The sequence below is a fragment of the Atractosteus spatula genome, chromosome 15 (genome assembly GCF_055471065.1).
Source record: "Atractosteus spatula isolate fAtrSpa1 chromosome 15, fAtrSpa1.hap1, whole genome shotgun sequence".
NCBI classification, from domain to species: domain Eukaryota; kingdom Metazoa; phylum Chordata; class Actinopteri; order Semionotiformes; family Lepisosteidae; genus Atractosteus; species Atractosteus spatula.
In genome coordinates this window covers 9644209-9654264 of record NC_142720.1, presented here as the reverse complement: position 1 = coordinate 9654264, position 10056 = coordinate 9644209, and positions in this window count along the sequence as shown.

Below are 10056 nucleotides of genomic sequence, written 5' to 3'. Positions count from 1 at the left end.
ATCCCATTGCCTTACACTTATCTGAATATTACAGTCCTGTCTGATTCACATATGACAAATTGAGCAAATTTGTATAGAGAATGTGTTCATGGCAAATTGGTAAAATCAGAGCAGTTTTGAATATATGGTTCCACTGCATAGTAGGATTTCCATTAGAAATATAAACATGCTGCTCTGCATCAATTTTGTATTTTTCAAAATCCCTATTTTACTCTCCCCAAAATACTTGGAACTAATTACTGGGGTTGGCTAAAGAATTTAAGGAGAAGGGCAAACTCCATGCAGACCAGGCATGCTGGTCCAGAACCAAACCCCATACCGTGTAGCCAATGCATGCTCTGTCTTGTGATTGTATGCTCTTTGTAGTATATGTGACTCATGAGCTATTGGATGCAGTCAGTGTGACTGCGAGACCAGCCCTCGCCTGCTCTGTCACAATAAAAACTCCCAAGTTGCTTTCAGCCTTCAGGCACGATGCCTCTTGTTCATGGGTCTAAGATGATCTTAAAATACACTGGGCTGCATTCAATTGTAGAAAGTCCAAGCAGAACTACATTTTATTTTATGTTTCCAATAGTTTGGTATGGAAACCTGGGGTTGAAAAGCACAACCCAACTGTCCAGGATTGTGAAAATGGCAGGAAAACGAATTGGGAAACCGCAGCCCAGCTCTGCGACTTACATCATAATACAGTTCCCAGAAGGGCAAGGAACATGACAGCTGATTCCACACTCCCACTCCACTCTCAATTCATAATGCTCTCATCAGAGAGATGATACAGGGAACCAAATTCAAATTAAAACATGTATAAGAAGTCTTCTGTCCCCTCTGCAATAAACCTGCTTATTGAATGAATGTAAATGTGGTTTCCTCCCACTTCCTATTTGTTTATCCATTTATTTATGTATCCCATACTGGTGTTGTGATTTCGTGTTCTTCATGTGACTTCGTGTGACTTTTCTGTTTGGCTTATCAGTTTTGTACTTTTATGGGAGAAGTCAAAGTCAAATTTCCACAGTAGTGGACAATGACGTATCTATCGATGTAATACAAATGAGGTTTCTTGGAAATGCACGGTATGAGCTGCACTCAAGCTTAGCCTGGCCCAGGACACCAAGCTTGATTGCCCTTTGCTTGTTCCAACAGGATGGCCGCAGTCCTGCTCACCTTACTTGGCATCAGACACAGAGGGTTATTTTTAACGCGAGCAGCTCTCCAGGCAGCTGCCGTCAGAGTTGTCTTTAGATGCTTCAGCAAGCAGCTAAATTCTCTCGGCCCCTGTGAACAAACAGTGCCAGCAAAGGGACAGCTGTGAGAGAGCTTAATTTAAACCGAAAGTCTCCCTGTGTCACTTGGAGTTTCGAAGGCATCATTCTGAAACTAAACAACACATGTGTGGGCATTGAGGGGTAAGCTGGGTTACACGAGTCTAATGCCAAACCCATATGTTTACCTTGAGTAATAAAACACTGTCTGGTACACGCACCTATGGCTGGAAATTGCAGTAAATTGCAGTAAACCCACTGAGTAGGATACCTCAGTAGGAGCTCAGAATAACTTACTCACGCATCCTTTATTATTTTAAGACTAAAGGTGTTTCATCTTTGAAAAAGATTGGCTGGTCCTACATTTTCAGCAGTAAGACTCGCCAGACAAACGTAAGAGTAAAGAGCCAATCTGTGCTGAGTCAGAGAGGAAAGGTACAGTTCCACAGAACTCTGGAAGAGACATTAGGTCACTAGTTCAGTGATTCACATGTTGACAATGCCAGTGATGCAAGTCTTGATTCAGAAAGAGCAGCAGCCCATGTTCTCCCTTCTAGCAGCTTGTCCGTATTTGGCTTGTTTGCTGGGCAGCAGGGATGCTCCTGAGACGTCTCCTCCGATTTTGGAAAGGAGACAATAGCACAGATTGGTCCCTGTGTCCCAAGACTGCTGGATTTCAGTCGCGAGCTGTAAAACTGGAGGATCCTCACTGGTTCTTGATTCTGTGAATTAAAAGTGTGGGTCTCTGTGCCCTCCTTGTGATTCCTTTCCTATTTTTCAAGCAAATGTAAAAGAAGAGTTGAGAAACACAGAGAATGAGAGCCGCAGGTTGCTTGTGAAGGAAGGACGCTATTGGCAGTAGATGTGTGGGTGACTGTTTTTCTGAGATCAGGACCCTAAGTCACTGAATCACCGATGAAAGAAAGGAACGATATATTATTCTGACTGCGCGCACTTTACCTGATGTGCACCCGCTAGGAACAGTAGGAGGTGCTACTGGGAAGCAGAGGGGAGGCTGGTGGATTACATTACTCAAAACGATGAGTTGTCGGCGATAGAGGCCTGCTTCTGGCCACATAAACAGGAAATGAGACACTGATAAATATTAAAGAGCTTCACCTTTCATTCTGCATTCCGCAGAGCCAGTGTTAGAGGAGGAAGAAAAAGAGAAATGTAACTGCAAATGTCTCAACATTTCCCACTTACCACAGCCCCAGGAATTCAGTGCAATATTTATCAGTCTTTTTTCAGCTAAAGTAAAAGCTTCAAAGTATGTAAAAATATATAAATCTACACGGAGGTCTCCCGTGCAAGCGGTACTTATACACCCACAGCCTTAAACGTAAGGAGATTAAAGCAATGGAACAGGAGGACTGGGATGAGGTGTGGCGAATATTACCCAAGTGGATTTATTAAAAGCCACCCAGAACTCAACCTTGCCGAAGAAATTAGGTTAGATATTCACTTCTCCTTGCAAAATCTGTGAAGTTTTACACAGACTTAAAAAGAGTGCATTCGACTTTTCAGAACTAATCGGACTGCTAACAATTTTTAAAAGCATTAAGAAACCCCTTTCAGACACAATCAAATTTAAGGCAGTTTCTAAAATGTTCTGTTTCATATGGTTTCCAAGATTCTAGGGTGTGTTAGTCTGTTTTTTATATTAATCAATCATCCGATTAATTAAGGGGATGATTAATTGAAAGAGATGTTAATTAATTTGCTTGGCGGCAGCCTTCATCCAGAGTGCTTTACATCCATGGCAAGAACTGCAGGAAAAAAAAAACACTCAAAACTCTGAAGCTATTTTGAGAAAAGAGTCAGAAACAAACATTGACAACAAAAAATTCTTGATAACTTGATTTCCCTCAGTGGAAAGATCATATGCAACCGTTTCATTACCGATAGTACAAAACTTAAACTGCCAATTAACAGATATTGCTTTCTGCTCATCACTGTGTTTCGATCCCCTCTCCTCTCTTCCTAATCATCTGAGGAATTTTCCTTTGCCTCTCTTACTCCACTGTCCATAGGGACACCTGTCCTTGATCTCTTTCTTTTCTCAGCTTGCTTTGGGGAGCAACATCTTTACGCCGAAACCATTTAATTTTCACTCACTGGTCATGGGTGGAGACTTTGCTTTCAATAAAACTGTATAGACAAATCTGCTGCTTTTGTTCCATGAGAACCGAAACATTTCTCTCTTCAACTGTACATTCTTGTCCCATTAAATGACGCTTCTGTGCTGCCAGTAAATAATCAGTTACAGTATTTCTACTTAGACACATGGAGGATCCTGCCAAAGGCATACTCACACATGACACACAGTTTCAAAAGCAAGAACATCACAGCTGGACCTCTTACAGTCGTAGTGCCATTCATTTGTTTGCAATCCTTCATTCACGATGGGAAGCAAGAGACTTTAAGTCAGTTTGCAACTTGTGCTAGTCACTAATAAAAAACTGGAATTCCAATGTTCAAGGTAACAAAAACACTTTGGTTACTGAATGTTATCATATCATATCTGAGTCCAATCCAAAAAAAACAATCTCCTAACTCTTTAATATTGAAGATGCTAGACTAGTCAATGTGGCAGGAAAAAAAACTCGATTTCCAGATAAGTTTAGTAAGAAGGAACATTCTCCTGAACGTGAAACTGAGAAGGGAAATGTTCAAATGTACCGAAAGAAAGGGTTAGATACTCATTAGTGTTTTTATTCCAATGCACGCATGTCCAGATCTCACACCTTGCACCTTGCTGACAATAAGAAGCTCCATGAGATAAAGGAGCCATGTTGTTCCACAACAAGATGAGCAGGTGTGAGGTTTTGACTGATTGGATAAAGTTAAGACACTGAAGTAGTTTCACAAAACAAGTTATCTGAGACAGCAGTGTATGTAAATTCTCCCATATTGGAGAGGAAAATGACCCACCACCCACCACAGCCTTTTCACACAGAAGCTGTTCTTACATTCCTAGGTTCATCATGAAAAAGGAAGCACAGCACATTTTGCACTGAAACAAACAAGCAAACAAAAGACATAAAATATCTGCCCTGCTTGCCAAGGAACAAAGAACAGTGCTGAGCTCCATTAGCTCGGCAGTGAGGCTGGAAGGCAGTCGACTGCTAATGCATTATTTACATTTTTTCACTCTGAGAATGAGGCCAAATGGAAACAAAAATAAATTTGAAAAAAAAAGAGCCTTTCCTTTCTTGCTTCAAGAACTAGAGGCCCTGCCCTCCTCATTCATTCTCTCTCTCCTTATGTGATAAAAATATATGACGACTGAGCCGTGACAATGGGAAACACAGTAATGCCTCGCCTTCCATTAATCCCTGCTGACATGTCTCCCGAGTCCAGGGATTTGCTACAAGTCACTGCAGGAAACCTACAGTATGCAAAACAACCCACCAGTCTCACGATTTCAAAGCCATTCACTTTGCCAGCCAACACAGGAAAAGCCGCTTTTCTTAAAAACAATCATCTGTTTCTCAACCCCGATCTTCTCTTTTCAATTAAACATATATTTGTTTTTGTAATTGACGGCTTCTGCTCGTATTTTCACACAGATTGCGGCCCAAAACAAGGAAAAACATAGCTCCTTATCTCGGCTGCTTCATGCGCGGCCTGACTTTGCATCCTGTCAAAAAAAAAAAGATCTTTTTTCATTCCTATAGAAAATGGCCTCTGCCCCGAATGCTTTTTGAAAGACATCTTTTTTTTTTTTCCATTGTCTTTGGGAAACACTTTCCAGCCACAACTTTTAATAATGCGCTTTTTGTTATTAAATAACAGCGCAGGCACCAATCGGTGGTCTTGTGGTTAATTGATGAAGGGACACACTGCGTCAGTGCACTCAGTAATCATTTAACATAATCGCTTAATGACTTTAAAAGGTCTGATCTGAAGTATTTTTAAGCATGGAACTGCAATGATATTTTCCTATTTTCTTTTCCTTCCGCCTGCAGAGCCTGTGGCTCTTGTGGAAGGCGTCCTGGAGCTGGAGTGAGCTTGCCTGTCGGAAGAGCACAGAGACAGACCTGGAGAGGAGGGAACAGCCCCCACCCCCTCTGCGGCTCAGACCACCTTTCGGGAAAGTAAACAAAGAGCCTGAGCAAACAGGCCCGTGGAGGGTGACTTTATGGGCGATGGGGGAGGAGGAGAAAAAACGTCACAGAGGGCTAAATTATAGAACAGAAGAGACTAAAAGACACCCGCGAGCTGCACTGCAAAGTGAAGGAAGCAGGCTTTGCAGACTGCTTTATACACACGTGACCAGTTTAGTATTTCTTATCCTCAGACCCTTTCAGCAAGAAAATGGGTCATCTGTGAAGGAGCTTGCACACCCAGCACGTAGATACTGATTTATTTTAAGAACCTCCTGGAGAATTTTCTAAGTGAATGGCAATGCACTGAAGAATGCCCATGTAACTGAATCTATCCCCGGCTATTTTCAATACGATTATTTTATTATTCTGGCTACTGGGTTGTGGTTTCATTTTTAGGGTTTTGATTTTGTAGCATTTTTACAGCTTATGAAGAGTTCAGTGGTCTCCTGGCTTCCTACAGGCACACTAAGCTCCTCTCCTGCTTTCTGAATGAGAACAGTTCCTGCCATTCAGCGCTGGCTGCCTGACCAGCGCTGGTCTACAATGGCTTTATACTATAAAGTCATTTCCAGGGGAGGAAGAAAACAAAAACAAGAAAGCATAATTTGGAGTTCCTGTTCATTGTCTTCTCTCTGATTGCTATACGTCTTCACAGCAGCTGGTAATACGATTGTTATTTTAAGTCCTAGATTAAACTCTATATTCTGTTGTCCTTTAAGAAATGTAGGAAATAATAAATGGTGTGCTGCTGGTTAGCAATGCAAGCTTTTCTAGCACTTCAGGAGTATAAACTTTCCCATATATTCAGTTTGTGTTTGAGAGGCACCTCAGCTGCAGGCCCATTGGAGATATCCATGAATTCGTTGTTAATGGCCTAGGAAGTTTTTAGCATCACTTGTTTTCATTTCTGTCCCTGCTCGAGCTGTGGCAGCTTTCGTACTTGGAGTTAATAGCATTCAGATTGAAATTCAAATAGCACAATGTTGCAGAATCATTCAAAATGCTGTTTTATGAATTCGCCCTTACCACGACGCTGCAGAGGTTACAGCACACGATGCCTGGGGAGATAAGGAGGTCTTGCTTAATAAGGAGGTGTTGTTTGTCAGAGTCCACGGCCTGAATTCCGAGGACTGGGCACTGCCCTCAGCTTGTTGTAGCAGTGCAAAGACACCAGCAAAAGGGAACACACTGACAATTTCAAGGCAATTCCGGTTTTCACTGAGCAATTACAGCAGCCCTCTGAGGTCTGAAAACACATTTTGTTTTTATGTTGCTCTTTTTTTAACTTCCTGTCCATTCAATGCTACTGTAAACAGTGCGACTTGAGGCTCATGTGTCCCTTGTTTTTTTCTGCTGTCTTGCATTCACGCCACTGCTGTTGTCTCATTCACCTCACAGTGGTGCAGCAGCTACCCCTACTGAAAACCAGCCTGCCACTGCACAAGAGCACACCCACTGTTGAACAGCTGCTCTGTCTCAGACATTTCTGAAAGCTCAGTCTTTTGCTTCTAGCTTCTATTGATTAAGACAGTGGCTTCAGTCATGACTAAGCCTCTTTCTTAAAGTTATGGATAAAACTGTGTCCACGTCTTGTCCATTTGAGGTACACTGTACCCTCCATAGTTCAAAGTTTTGAAGGCTGGCTTTTCTTTATTCTTTCCAGCCTTTGGCTTCAGCTTTACTTCTCTAGTTTAAAAACTCTACTCTTAGTTCTACTGCTAATTCATTCATTTTAATATGTGATTTAATACGTGGGTAGGGATTTTTTGTCGCAGCAAAAATGTTTCACGGTAGAGCAACTCTTCTTTGTTGCATTAGGGATAAATTAGCAGATACAATTAAAACCTCAGTTGTACCCTGAAGTCCCCTGTTAAAATCAGCAGTTGTGGAATAACTGTGTATCACTAGGCAGTTCGGTACTTGGTCACAGTTGCAGGAGTGGTTTTCATTTTTGAGACGAATCCCACTATTCCAGTTTGCTGTCATGTGTGGCAGAGGTGAAGAGCAGAGCTGCCGTTCTGTTTCCACCCTGAGGTGAATTGTCTGGCCTGGCCTCCTGCTGGCTTTGTTTGGAACTTTGGCTAAGTGTCCACAGTGCTACTGAAGGCAAAACCCATTTACTCAAATGCAGCCTTTCGGTTTATTGATGCACCGAGCAGTTAAGGAGGCCGAGGACTCTTACTAACCAAGACAGGAAGCCGCATCTATTTGACGGATTCCGATTCCCCTGCCTTTCAAAAAGCCGAACTGAATATGACACACAGCTGATGCAGCAGAGGCTGAAACAGTCGTTTAGAGAAGGAATGAAGGAAACTCACATTCCACAACATTAGAAAGTGCAAATGAAAGTCAGCAATTTGGCCTCAAACTCATTAGTTCTGTGTTCCTGTAGAGCCCACTAAACTGGTGGGGAAAAAACAGAACACCCAACAAAAAAAAAACATGTCAACACAGGACAAAACTCTGTATACACAGGTGCCCCAAGCTAGAATCGAACCTGGGAGCTTGCAGCTGTGAGGCAGTAGTACCATGATGAACATTTCTTGTTTATCTAAATGGGTTTATATAAGGCAGGTGAGGTCAGAGTTATAATATCTTATGGTTGGTACCCTTTCGTGATGCATTAGTTTGTCAGAGAGGCCCAGAAAAAAAGTCTGTCTTGCTTGTGATGATTTGATGATGATTCCATACAATTGCACAGGTCTCCTGTGTTTCTTCTGAAAAACGAAGCAAAATATAAAAGCTTTGGAATGCGAAAGTGAGTTCATGGAAATACACTGTCTGCCATTTTAGTTACATTTGACATTTCTGGGCTGCAATTCAATTTTCATCCTTTATTCCTATTGTAGAAAGTATTTTCCAGTTTCTGTCTCCTGGCAGGACTGCTTGCCTAGACCATTAAAACAGCTGCAGGTTGGGATAAAAATAATTAGACCTCTATTTGTCTTCCAAGGAATGGTTTCAATCTCGTTCTCGTGAACGTTTCACATGAAAAACAGTCAGCTTTACAGAAACTAATCTGTTAAATGGTGACTTATCATCTTGTTATGTGCAGATTTATGTGTTTGGGTTTTGTTCTGCTGAACATCTGTATGAAGATTTCCAGGACGGGTTTTCTAACCTTATGGAAATCTGATGGAGATTTTTCGTTCATTCTTTTAAACCTCAGGTATGCAGACTTAAAAAAATTAAACATTTCTACTTTAGAGAAATGTTCTTGCAGAAGTACTGTTGTAGACTGGACATTACAGTGAAAAGCCTGGAGAAGCATAGGCAGTCAATGATGAAGCAGAGATAATTATTGTGAGACACAGATAATGTGACAAACGTGTTGAGTCAGCAAATACCGGGAGTCTTAAATTGCAACATTAAGGTGTCAATTTAGAGAGTCACACTATGGTTTTTGCAGGATCCTCTTACAAACCACAAGTAAAGCACAATTTATGTTTAACAACGTGATGGAACTAGCGTGCATCATTATTGTGGTGGTTTTTCTTCCCATCAGAGAAAGTCACGCCTCAGGAGTGCAGGAGGTCTCTGCATTTCCAGGATCCTAAAAATCTCCTTGAAGACTCCTGTGGGTTTTCTCTCCCACATAGTGAACATATGACTGTTGGAGACACTGCTTGAATGAGCTCCACTTCACTGTCAACATGTACCTTGAACATCACATGGAATATTGCTGCATGAGCCCTTCATCATGCAAATCACATGGAAATTGCACGCACATTGTGGACCAGGCTGTGCTTGTAATTTACATGCAATCTGCATTGTGCAGAGTTACCACTGTTGGATTATCCCATGCACCCTGTTTTTGTCCTTGCACACCAAAGTGGAACCCAGCATTGCACTTGATTTACATGATTCCTAGACTTTTTCCAGCTGGTGCAGAAAACATGGAAATGCTGAATATCTGTGTCTTTATGAAAATGGTTCTGGTGGATTCTGCTGAACAAGCAGCAAACTCAGGCAGTAAATCTGCAAACTGTGACTGATTGTAAAAATCAATCCTGATCAATAAATCATTCGTTCTCCTTAATGTTTCTCCTCAGTTTCCAAATGTGCCGCTACAGTATATCTTGCTAATGAAATTTTGCAACGTGAAAAATGTCAATCAAATCTTATAGACGGCTCACAAGCTTACTGGTTTTAAATAGTTATATTTGCAACCTAAGATGCTGTACAGGATGGTGCGGCCTTTTGCTGCTTTTTTTGCTGTTAAGGATTTTAATTACACCTTCCTACCTACCATTTTACTCCAGCTCTGTCAGCTTTGTAAGGAAATCTCTGTTAGTTACTGTACAGAAGGGATGCATAAAACACCGAACCTGACTGTTCTGAAATCCCGCCAATTCACAAGATTTAGGGGTTGTCATCAAGATGGATTGTTAAATAAGATTCCAAACCAACATTTTGTCATTCGGGGATATGAACCAGTTTTTTTTTATATATATACGGCTGAATGTCTTGCCACCAACCAGTGGTCAATAGGAAGCCTTCTGGCCAGCCGCCTCTTACCCAGAGAAAATGAGATCAGTCTCTGGCTGCTTTAGTTTGTGGGAGAGAGCAGAATCTGAGAGACCTGCAGCTGAAAGGAAAAGCCAGGAGCACAGAAGGCTGTCATCAAGAAAACACGTTTCAATCTGGGCCAGCTGTGGAAATTCCAAGGCCTGCGCGGG